Below are 11,708 nucleotides of genomic sequence, written 5' to 3'. Positions count from 1 at the left end.
GGCGGCGGGTCTCGGATCCGGGCGGCGGCCCCTGGCGAGGCTCCCTGTCTCCTGCGGCGGGCAGTGGGGTTGGCGTGGTGCCGGCGATCTGGTCGGGTGGCCGACGGATCTCCGGTGGCCTGGGGCCTCGCGTGGCTGCCTTGGCGGCTGGCGGCGCCAGATCTGGCTGCTGGCCTTCTTCCCTGCTCGGTGCGCTTCTCCTGCGAGGGTCCCTGGGTGTGCTGTATGGCCTGCCTATGGGATGCGGGCGATTCTGGTGGTCGGGATCCAGATCGGGGGAAACCCGGGTCGGCTCCGGCCGGCCGCGACGACGACGACGCCCGCGGGCGCGATTTCTTCATGGAGACGTCTGTCAAGGTCTGCCCTTCTACTCCCCACCACCTACCTTCTCGGGTGAAAACCTAACTCCGGTGGGCGGCGGCGGCGTCTTTGGCGCCGCGACCTTCTTGAAGGCGCCGCCTTGAGGGCTGGGTGGTGGCGGGCGCTGTTTGGGGTCGGTGACAGCTGCCGACGGCATGCCCTTCTTCGCCCAAGCCTCCGCTTTTCCTCCGACGCGTTCTGGTTCTCCTGGGGGCGTCGTTTTGGAGTAAGTGTTGGCTGGGAGGATGGTGGAGCGGCGCTCCATCTCACACATTGATGGCGGCGGATGTCGGCGGCATGGCGCTGTGGAGGCTCGACGTCCGATGCACGGAGATGGACTCGCGCAGGAGGAGGTTGCTGTTTGGCGTCATGGTGGCGTCAATGGCGGAGTGGCCAGACAAGGTAGAAGCCTCAATTTGATCTGAAGACGGACCTGTGGAAGATGGCGGTGACGACACACGAGTGCGTCTGACCGGATTAAGCCCCAGACCCGGTATGTGACTCGGCTGGGGCTTCCGAATGTGTTTCGGCTTCCGGCTTTTGATGTTAGGCTTACGTGAGTGGTCTGGGTAGTGGCCCGGCTACCACCCCTTCATCATATTGGATAGGAGTAGTGGCATATGTTGTCAAGATGGTGGATTCAGGCACATTGGTGTAATACTTTGTAAGGTCCTCGAGAATAATCAATAAAGTGGCCGTATGCATCTTCCAGATGCAGAGGCCGGGGGTCATCCTCCTTTTCTAAAAAAACAAACAATGTAGGGAATATATCAAGCGAGCTGCAAATTTTTTTTAGCACGTGAAAACAGGTTGGTTGGAGGAATTCCAACCACAATTTCAAATTTAACTGGCCTATTTGTGCTAGATCTTTCAGAAAACCAACTTCATAGTGCAATTCGAGAGTCCATCATGATGATGACAAATCTAGAATGGCTTGACCTCCAGAAAAATAATTTGTTTGGCTCCATCCCATCTCAGATTGCCATGCTCAACAATCTAGACCATATTTTTCTCAACGACAATTGTTTCTCTGGTTCCATACCAGAAAACATCGGTAACCTCACTAAGTTAGAATTTCTCAGCTTATCAAGAAACCAATTAACATCAACTCTGCCACCAAGTTTGTTTCATACTGATAGCTTAGTAAACCTAGATTTGTCTCAGAACTCTTTGAATGGTGCACTACCATTGGATATGGGCTATTCTAAACAAATTATTAGCATGGATCTCTCTACCAATCACTTTGTTGGTAGGATCCCAGATTCGGTTGGACAACTTCAAACGTTAACCAACTTGAACCTATCACAAAATTCCTTCTCCGGTTCAATTCCGAACTCTTTCAACAAGCTAACCAGCTTGAAATCCTTGGACCTATCACATAATGATTTCTTCGGTACCATCCCAAATTACCTAGCCAATTTTACCATGCTCAATAGTTTGGACCTATCTTTCAATAATCTGAAAGGTCAGATACCCAATGGAGGGATCTTCTCAAACATTAGCATACAATCCTTGATGGGGAACTCAGGTCTTTGTGGTGCTTCACGATTAGGGTTTTCAATATGTCCAAGTAACCCACAAAAAACTAAAGGTGGAATTTTGAAATTTGTAGTCCCTACCATCATTATAGTGATTGGTGTTTTAGCTTCATATTCATATGCAATGATAAGAAGGAAAACTAGCAGTCAGCAAGGGATGCCAGTTTCTATTGATATAGTTGACGTGACAAGTCATCCTCTGGTCCCTTACCATGAGCTGGCTCACGCTACAAATAACTTCAGCGAGAGCAATCTTTTGGGGTATGGAAGCTTTGGAAAAGTTTTTAAGGGTCAACTAAGCAGTGGTTTGGTGGTTGCAATAAAAGTCATAAACATGCAGCTTCTGCAGGGCATCAGAAGCTTTGATGCTGAGTGTCAGGTTCTCCGTATGGCACGGCATCGCTGAAGGATATATGCCCTAGAGGCAATAATAAAGTTATTATTTATTTCATTATATCATGATAAATGTTTATTATTCATGCTAGAATTGTATTAACCGGAAACATAATACATGTGTGAATACATAGACAAACAGAGTGTCACTAGTATGCCTCTACTTAACTAGCTCGTTGATCAAAGATGGTTAAGTTTCCTAGCCATTGACATGGGTTGTCATTTGATTAACGAGATCACATCATTAGGAGAATGATGTGATTGACATGACCCATTCCGTTAGCTTAGCACACGATCGTTTAAGTATGTTGCTATTGCTTTCTTCGTGACTTATACATGTTCCTATGACTATGAGATTATGCAACTCCCGTTTACCGGAGGAACACTTTGTGTGCTACCAAACGTCACAACGTAACTGGGTGATTATAAAGGTGCTCTACAGGTGTCTCCGAAGGTACTTGTTGGGTTGGCGTATTTCGAGATTAGGATTTGTCACTCCGATTGTCGAAGAGGTATCTCTGGGCCCTCTCGGTAATGCACATCACTTAAGCCTTGCAAGCATTGCAACTAATGAGTTAGTTGCGGGATGATGTATTACGGAATAAGTAAAGAGACTTGCCGGTAACGAGATTGAACTAGGTATTGAGATACCGACGATCGAATCTCGGGCAAGTAACATACCGATGACAAAGGGAACAACGTATGTTGTTTTGCGGTCTGACCGATAAAGATCTTCGTAGAATATGTAGGAGCCAAGATGAGCATCTAGGTTCCACTATTGGTTATTGACCGGAGACGTGTCTCGGTCATGTCTACATAGTTCTCGAACCCGTAGGGTCTGCACGCTTAATGCTACGATTATAGTTATATTATGAGTTTTATGTTTTGATGTACCGAATGTTGTTCGGAGTCCCGGATGTGATCACGGACATGACGAGGAGTCTCGAAATGGTCGATACATGAAGATTGATATATTGGAAGCCTATGTTTGGATATCAGAAGTGTTCCGGGTGAAATCAGGATTTTACGGGAGTACCGGGGGGTTACCGGAACCCCTCGGGGGCTTAATGGGCCTACATGGGCCTTAGTGGAAATGGAGGGAAGCAAGGGAAGTGTGGGGCACGCCCCCCCAAGGCCCAAACCGAATTGGTTTAGGGCAAAGGGGGCCGGCCCCCCTCTTTCCTTCTTCCCCCCTCCCATGTCCTAATCCAACTAGGAAAAGGGGGGGGAGTCCTACTCCCGGTGGGAGTAGGACTCCTCCGGCGCGCCTCTCCCCTTGGCTGGCCACAGCCCCCTTGCTCCTTTATATACAGGGGCAGGGGGCACCTCTAAACACACAAGTTGATCAAGTTGACCGTCTCTTAGCCGTGTGCGGTGCCCCCTCCACTATAGTCCACCTCGATAATACTGTAGCGGTGCTTAGGCGAAGCCCTGCGTCGGTAGAACATCAACATCGTCACCACGCCGTCGTGCTGACGAAACTCTCCCTCAACACTCAGCTGGATCGGAGTTAGAGGGACGTCATCGGGCTGAACGTGTGTTGAACTCGGAGGTGCCGTGCGTTCGGTACTTGATCGGTCGGATCGTGAAGACGTACGACTACATCAACCGCGTTGTGCTAACGCTTCCGCTTTCGGTCTACGAGGGTACGTGGACAACACTCTCCCCTCTCGTTGCTATGCATCACTATGATCTTGTGTGTGCGTAGGATTTTTTTTGGAAATTACTACGTTCCCCAACAATCGCAACCTTATAAGGATAGTAAATACATGTTCCAATCTGGATTTCAGAGCATTAGTGCTTCAGTACATGCCCAATGGCACTTTAGATGCACTCTTGCACTACTCTCAAAGCACAAGGCACTTCGGGTTATTGGAGAGGATAGGCATAATGCTTGACGTGGCTATGGCAATGGAGTATCTGCACCATGAGCACCACGAGGTGGTCTTGCACTGTGACTTTAAGCCAAGCAATGTGTTGTTTGATGAGGACATGACCGTGCATGTAGCAGACTTCGGCATTGCAAGGTTGCTACTAGGTGATGAAACCTCTGTGATCTCTGCGACCATGCCTGGGACTGTTGGGTACATGGCACCAGGTACTTGGCTCGCATTTTTTATCAATCTTGATATCTATTTTTCTTACAAACCTAGTAATTGGTTAAATATATCTTGATTTGATTTTATATTTGTGAAATCCATAAGCAGAATATGGATCGCTTGGAAAAGCATCACGAAAGAGTGATGTGTTCAGCTACGTCATCATACTCCTTGAAGTCTTCACTAAAGGGAGACCCACGGATGCAATTTTTGTTGGGAATCTAACATTGAGACAATGGGTTTTTGAGACATTCCCCGATGACCTTGTTCATGTTGTGGATGGCGATCTACTGCGAGGACCTTCTTCTAGCCGCCACCTGGAAGTCTTTCTTGTGCCAATATTCGAGTTGGGTTTGCTCTGCTCCTGCGACTCTCCTGACCAAAGGATAACGATGACGGATGTGGTCGTGAAGCTGAAGAAGATCAAAGTGGAGTATACCAAATGGAGTGCAACCCAATGATTGATCCTTTTATTTTCTATATGTGGCTGTCTTTTTCTTCTTCAGTGCCAAGAATAACATCAGCTTCTACACAGTACTCACATAATTATGTTGTTATATGTCTCTTATGAAAGAGTTATATCCATAAACCAAATCTTTGACGGTGATGTTTTATAGTTTTTGCACTGTACAACACAGAGTGACTTGCTGCTTCCTTCTTGCTAGCTATCTAATTTGTCTTGTTTTTGTTCCGACCTCTATTCTGCTAGAACTCCGTATTAAAAAATAATAACAATTTACATAGCTGTTCTTGGGAGCATGTACTAGAAAAACGATTTTTAACGACGAGATATGTGGTCGTTAAAAGTGAAAGTGTGTTATGTCGACTAGAGGAGGGGGGTGAATAGGCGATTTTTACAAATTCGTCGCTGAGGAATTTCAGTGTGAGGAAATTTCTAAGCAACGAACTACTTAGCAGCGGAATAAGTATTCAGATGCAAGCATAACAGAGTAGTAGCACAGTCATCATGATGAAATGAAAACAAGCACAGAGTACAAGTAGCGTAAACACAACATATGCAAGCTGAAGACAAAGTGACTGAAGAATTAGGATTGAGGAAATTGAGAAAGTCTTCAGTCAAAGTCTTCAAACAGTAACGATCAAGTACTTCTACACAGAAATGAGGAAATGGAAGGGTTGAGGAAATAGAACCAGTAGCTTGGCAAAGATAGTGATTTGGTAGACCAGTTCCAACTGCTATGAGATTCGTACGTCTAGTTGGAGCGGCTAGGTAGTTAAACCTGAGGACACACAGTCCCTGACACACAGTCCTCACCGTATTCTCCTTGAGCTAAAGTCACAGACCTCGCCCAATCACTCGTGGTAAGTCTTCAGGTGACTTCCAAACCTTCACAGACTCGGCCACTCGGTGATCCACAATTTCCTCTTGGATGCTCTAGACCATGACGCCTAACCATCTGAAGGATGCACAGTCCTCAAAGGTAACAGGCGTCGGTTCCACACAAGAACAATCTCTTCAGTGATGCTCAATCACTTTGGGTTTGTAGGTGTTTGGGTTTGGGTTTTCCTCACTTGATGATTTTCATTCAAAGTCCTCGGAGGATGGGATGCTCTCAATTGACAAGTGTTAGTTTCTCTCAGAGCAGCCAATCAGCTAGTGGTTGTAGGGGGTGGCTATTTATAGCCTAGGGAGCAGCGCGACATGATATGACATAAATGCCCTTCAATGATATGACCGTTAAGTGGGTAGATATTTTGGGAAAGGTGGCGCATAGTACAACAACGGTCAAAAATTTGACTCTCAAATTCCTCAGGGCTATCATGTTCCTCACTTGTAGGCAATCTGCACTGGCAAATTCCTAACTCCTCAGTCAGAACAAATTCCTCAGAGACCAGAAGATCTTTGTCTCTGTCACTGAAGAAATTGACTGAACTGTACGAGATTTCCAATGGCTTCACTCGAGAGGATTGGGTAGGTGTAGGATTTTGAGATGAGCATCACTTGGAAACTTTTCCTTAGTTTTACCTCGACCCCCTTTAACAGTACGGTATTTCCTATGACTCAAGAAAGAGAAAACGAAACTATGAAAACAGAAGTCTTCACGCTTCATATTCCTCACATGAATATCAAGTCTTCACGGTCACACCAATTTCTTCACTTTCAAAGTCTTCAAGAAAACCAAAGTCTTCAGCTGAAGACATTCATTTTTAGGGGTCGACTTTCATCGTAAATATCAAACTCCTCATAGACTTATAGACCTGTGTACACTCACAAACCCATTAGTCCCTTAACCTGTAAGTCTTCAATACACCAAAATCGCTAAGGGGCACTAGATGCACTTACAAAAAGTAAGAATGTGGTCGTTGAAAGTCATTAGCAACCACATCTTTGTGGTCATGATATGTTTCGTCGTTGAAAGTAATAACGACCACATTGTCCCGTCGTTATTTTGTAATGATGGGACAATCTGTTTCATTAATTGTGAGGAAATAACGACTACAATTCTTCCATTAGCAACCACCTTTCCCCTTGCTACAAATATTTGATATTATTAATGGTCACTTTACATTGCCAATTGCCATCCATTTCACCATTTTGCTTGTCTTTAACAACCCGTCTTATTTTTTTACAAATATTGTTTTATGTTGCTTGCAACTTTTGAAATCAACCACACCAATTAACAGTCAAAAGTATCACAACTTGTTTTTATTAACCAGAAAAACACATATAATGGACATGATCCTTGATGGGAACGTAGCATACAATTTCAAAACATTTCTTACGAATCATGCAAGATCTATTGAGGAGATGCATAGAAATGATAGGGGGAGAGTGTGTCCATGTACCCTCGTAGACCGAAAGCGGAAGCGTTAGCTTAACGCGGTTGATGTAGTCGAACGTCTTCGCGATCCAACCAATCAAGCACCGAACGTACGAGACCTCCAAGTTCTGCACACGTTCAGCTCGATGATGTCCCTCAAACTCTTGATCTAGCAAAGTGTCAAGGGAGAGTTTTGTTAGCACGACTGATGGTAACGGTGATGGCGATGTGATCCACGCAGGGCTTCGCCTAAGCACTACGACAATATGACTGGAGGAGTAAACTATGGAGGGGGCACCACACATGGCTAAGAGAACAATTAATGTGCTTTGGGGTTCCCCCTGCTCCCGCATATAAAGGAGGAGGGGAGGAGGCCGGCCCTAGGGGGGGCGCCATGGGGGGGGAACCGACTAGGACTCCTAGTCCAAGTCAGCCCCCCTTCCTTCTTTCAGAGGGGGAAAGGGGAAGGAGAGGGAGAGGGAGAAGGAAAGGGGGGCCGCGCCCCCTCCCCTTGTCCAATTCGGACTGCCCATGGGGGGGAGGGGGGCGTGCCACCCCTTGTGGGCTGCCCTCTCTCCCCCCTATAGCCCATGTGGCCCATTACTTTTCCCGGGGGGTTCCGGTAACCTCCTAGTACTCCGATAAATACCTAAAACACTCCGGAACCATTCCGATGTCCGAATATCATCGTCCAATATATCAATCTTCACCTCTTGACCATTTCAAGACTCCTCTTCATGTCCGTGATCTCATCCGGGAATCTGAACAATCTTTGGTCACCAAAACACACAACTTATAATACAAATCGTCATCGAACGTTAAGCGTGCGGACCCTACGGATTCGAGAACTATGTAGACATGACCGAGACACATCTCCGATCAATAACCAACAATAGAACCTGGATGCTCATATTGGTTCCTACATATTCTATGAAGATCTTTATCGGTCAAACTGCAATGACACTAGTAGAAAAAGGGTCAAATGTGAGACACATTAGTCCCGGTATGTGTCCATTAGTGTCGGTTCAAACGGCTAGGCAGGAGGAGATCTTTAGTACCGGTTCATTGCGAACCTTTAGTACCGGTTCATGCCACGAACCGGTACTAAAGAGGCTAGGGCCCGACCAACACCTTTAGTACTGGTTCGTGGCATGAACCGGTAGTAAAGAGGTTGTGGCAGGCTGATTTAGTCCCACCTCGCTCCCCTAGCAAGATTTTTACCACCTTAAATATGTTACTTCTCAAACTATCACAAGCACCTGGTCTTCATTGAACTCTATGTGTAGAATTTGTGGTTGCAATATGAGTCTTCACCGGTTTCTAAACCGTTGAGGACTCATATTGACAATTCAGATTGTACACAAAAAGATCATTGATAATCAATGTATTTTTTATGAATATTTTTACATGTTTACGCCCTCACTCTCTCCACTCACTCGGTCTCCCCCTCAATCCCCCGCGCCGGTCCTCCCCCGCCGGCCGCCCCTCACTCTCTCCACTCACTTCAAAACTGGACGCACTTCGTGTACAAACTGGACAATCTCTTTCGGAGTATCAGGGTTTCGGACGAGAACTCATCTGTTACACGGGCACTTCATTTTTTTAAACTTATTTGAACTCCATACATTTTTTTGCATTCAGTATGCAGCATTCAAAGCGACGTCATCAATTTCCAACACGTTCTGACATCATTTGATGTTTTTTAGTCATTTACCGATTTGTTTAGAGAGCTAAATGACCGTGAAATTGAAAATCACTACAAAATGTACTCTGAAAATGTTGAAACTTGGCATGGTATCATCATTTCACCTGCATAGCATGTGCGAAAAAGTAGAGAGGGTCACGGCAAAAACTGGACGCACTTCGTGTACAAACTGGACAATCTCTTTCGGAGTATTAGGGTTTCGGACAAGAACTCATCTGTTACACGGGCACTTCAATGTTTTTTAAACTTATTTGAAATCCCGACTTCTTTTGCGTTCAGTATGAAGCATTCAAAGCGGCGCCATCATTTTCAACACGTTCTGACATCATTTGCTATTTTTCAGTCATTTACCGAATTGTTTAGAGAGCTAAATGACCGTGAAATTAAAAATCACTACAAAATGAACTCTGAAAATGTTGAAACTTGCCATGGTATCATCATTTCACCCGCATAGCATGTGCGAAAGAGTAGAGAGGGTCACAACAAAAACTGGACGCACTTCGTGTACAAACTGGACAATGTCTTTCGGAGTATCAGGGTTTCGGACGAGAACTCGTCTGTTACACGGGCACTTCAATGTTTTTTATACTTATTTGAAATCCCGACTTCTTTTGCATTCAGTATGCAGCATTCAAAGCGGCGTCATCAATTTCCAACACGTTCTGACATCATTTGCTGTTTTTCAGTCATTTACCGAATTGTTTAGAGAGCTAAATGACCGTGAATTGAAAATCACTACAAAATTAACTCTGAAAATGTTGAAACTTTCCATGGTATCATCATTTCACCCGCATAGCATGTGCGAAAGAGTAGATAGGGTCACGGCAAAAACTGGACACACTTCATGTACAAACTGGACAATCTCTTTCGGAGTATCAGGGTTTCGGATGAGAACTCATCTGTTACACGGGCACTTCAATGTTGTTTATACTTATTTGAAATCCTGACTTCCTTTGCATTCAGTACGCAGCATTCAAAGCGGCGTCATCAATTTCCAACACGTTCTGACATCATTTGCTGTTTTTCAGTCATTTACTGAATTGTTTAAAGAGCTAAATGACCGTGAAATTGAAAATCACTACAAAATGAACTCTGAACATGTTGAAACTTGCCATGGTATCATCATTTCACCCGCATAGCATGTGCGGAAGAGTAGAGAGGGTCACGGCAAAAACTGGACGCACTTCGTGTACAAATTGGACAATGTCTTTCGGAGTATCTGGGTTTCGGACAAGAACTCATCTGTTACACGGGCACTTCAATGTTTTTTATACTTATTTGAAATCCCGACTTCTTTTTCGTTCATTATGCAGCATTCAAAGTGACATCATCAATTTCCAACATGTTCTGACATCATTTGTTGTTTTCAGTCATTTACCGAATTGTTTAGAGAGCTAAATGACCGTGAAATTGAAAATCACTACAAAATGAACTCTGAAAATGTTAAAACTTGCCATGGTATCATCATTTCACCCGCATAGCATGTGCGAAAGAATAGAGACGGTCACAAAGAAACTAAATACAGAAAAAATTTACTCAGAAATAAATAGAAGAAAATAAATAAACAGAAAAGAAAAAAAACTATATAAAAAATTACTCAAAAATAAATAGAAGAAAATAAATAATGCAGAAAAGGAAAAACTATATAAAAATTACTAAAAAATAAGTAGAAGAAAATAAATAATGCAGAAAAGAAAAAAACTATAAAAAAATGTTGGGGCGTTGCCCAGTGGGCCTGCCAGACCTAGGGTGTGCAAATTCAGACCCAGAAGGTCCGGCAGACTCACAGGGCAGCGCGCCATTGTTAGGCCCAGAAACCTGCTATATAGAGGAGTTCGAAGGAGCAGCCGCGGCTGGGTTTATAAATTAGTGCGGCTGCCCTTCGCTCGGCGAGGTGGGACTAAACATTGTGCACCGTGGGTGGCAGCGCAACACCTTTAGTACCGGTTCGTGTCTCCAACCGGTACTAATGGGGGGCCTTTAGTACCGGTTGGAGCCATAAACCGGTACTAAAGGGGTTCGCTTCCCGCCTCTTGACCTGGCCAAAATTGGCCTTTACTACCGGTTGGAGCCACCAACCGGTACTAAAGGTCCCTCCTATATATACGGCACTTACGAAAAATCCAGTTTTCATCCGCGCGCCACCCGTCTTCTATCCAACTAGCTTCATCGCCCGATATCGTCGCCTCCGCCGTCGCCCATCGCGCGCCGCCCTCGCCGCCCGTCGTCGCCATCCCCGCCGCGCGCCGTACGTCATCGTCGCCGCCCCCGCCGCGCGCCGTACGTCGTCGTCACCGCCCCCGCCGCCTGTTGTCACCGTCTCGCGCCGCCCCCGTCGTTGCCGTATCGCCCCCGCCGCCCTCGATCGTACACACACACACAAGCACGTACATGCGCGCGCGTGCACACACACACACACACACACACATTTTTTTACTTATTTTCTGTTTCTATTTTTTAGATTAATGCATGTCAAATTGTTAATTAGATGATCGAATTAGATGAATTACCTAGATAAGAATGTTAGAATGTTAATGTTAGATGAATTAGATAGAGAAGTTAAATATTAATGTCAATTGTTAGATGAATTAGTTAGATATTAATTAATTAGGTATATGAGATTATTTGAACTAGTTGAATTAATATAACTAGTTTATTTTTAGTAAATGCTTAGTTGAACTAGCTAGTTGAATAATAAGAAAATTTAGGTATATGATATTTGATGATTTAATTAAAATATTACTATATATAGCTACTTTATATATTTTAGTAAGAAAATTAATAGAACTAGTTTATTTTTAGTAAATTATTAGTTGAATTAGTTGAATTA

General features: G+C 44.7%; 1 pseudogene; it reads left to right on the top strand.

The window, feature by feature from the left end:
- Nucleotides 1-4,870, top strand: part of LOC119270217 — a 6,875-nt pseudogene extending 2,005 nt beyond the window's left edge.
- Nucleotides 4,871-11,708: the final 6,838 nt, after the last annotated feature.

Source organism: Triticum dicoccoides, chromosome 3A (genome assembly GCF_002162155.2).
Source record: "Triticum dicoccoides isolate Atlit2015 ecotype Zavitan chromosome 3A, WEW_v2.0, whole genome shotgun sequence".
Classification (NCBI taxonomy): domain Eukaryota; kingdom Viridiplantae; phylum Streptophyta; class Magnoliopsida; order Poales; family Poaceae; genus Triticum; species Triticum dicoccoides.
The sequence above is the reverse complement of the archived record's forward strand: the minus strand, read 5'-3'. Positions and strand labels throughout refer to the sequence as shown.